The 1,077-nt window shown below is 41.5% G+C and overlaps 1 non-coding gene across 1 annotated transcript; it reads left to right on the top strand.

Annotated features, from left to right (window-relative positions):
- The first annotated feature begins 240 nt into the window (after positions 1–240).
- Positions 241–344, top strand: LOC130953649 (small nucleolar RNA R71). The gene has a single exon (XR_009075812.1). It is a non-coding gene; the product is annotated as a small nucleolar RNA R71 (small nucleolar RNA).
- The last annotated feature ends 733 nt before the right edge of the window (positions 345–1,077 follow it).

Here is a 1,077-nt window from a genome sequence, read left to right as displayed (position 1 = left end):
AAAATGGCATTCAGAGCATCAATCTCAAGAACTCCTTTCTTCTGACTTGTCCCATTGTTCACAGGATTCCTTTCAGAAGTGTACATGAATTGGTTATTTGCAACTATTTCAATGAGCTCTTGAGCTTCTGTAGGCGTCTTCTTCAGATGAAGAGATCCTCCAGCAGAGCTATCCAAAGACATCTTGGATAGTTCAGAGAGACCATCATAGAAAATACCTATGATGCTCCATTCAGAAAGCATGTCAGAAGGACACTTTCTGATCAATTGTTTGTATCTTTCCCAAGCTTCATAGAGGGATTCTCCATCCTTCTGTCTGAAGGTTTGGACTTCCACTCTGAGCTTACTCAATTTTTGAGGTGGAAAGAACTTTGCCAAGAAGGCATTGACTAGCTTTTCCCAAGAGTCCAGGCTTTCTTTAGGTTGTGAGTCCCACCATATTCTAGCTCTGTCTCTTACAGCAAAAGGGAATAGCATCAGTCTGTAGACCTCAGGGTCAACCCCATTAGTCTTGACTGTGTCACAGATTTGCAAGAATTCAGCTAAAAACTGATGAGGATCTTCTAATGGAAGTCCATGGAACTTGCAATTCTGTTGCATTAGAGAAACTAATTGAGGCTTAAGCTCAAAGTTGTTTGCTCCAATGGCAGGGATAGAGATGCTTTTCCCATAGAAGTCGGGAGTAGGTGCAGTAAAGTCACCGAGCACCTTCCTTGCATTGTTGGCATTGTTGTTGTTTTTGGCTGCCATGGCTTCTTCTTCCTTGAAGATTTCTGTTAGGTTCTTAACTATGAACGTGTGCCTGATAACCACCTCCGTTCATAGAGATTTGTGCTTTAGCTTCTCTTAGCTTTCGCTTCAAGGTCCTTTCAGGTTCAGGGTCAGCTTCAACAGGAATGCCTTTGTCTCTGCTCCTGCTCATATGAAAGAGAAGAGAACAAGAAAATGTGGAATCCTCTATGTTACAGTATAGAGATTCCTTGAGGTGTCAGAGGAAAAAATAGAAGACAGAGGTAGAAAATTCGAACTTATCAAAGAAGATGGAGTTCGAATTTTGCATTAAGGAATAGTGTTAGTC

This window comes from Arachis stenosperma, chromosome 9 (assembly GCF_014773155.1).
Source record: "Arachis stenosperma cultivar V10309 chromosome 9, arast.V10309.gnm1.PFL2, whole genome shotgun sequence".
In the NCBI taxonomy this organism is placed as follows: domain Eukaryota; kingdom Viridiplantae; phylum Streptophyta; class Magnoliopsida; order Fabales; family Fabaceae; genus Arachis; species Arachis stenosperma.
The sequence above is the reverse complement of the archived record's forward strand: the minus strand, read 5'-3'. Positions and strand labels throughout refer to the sequence as shown.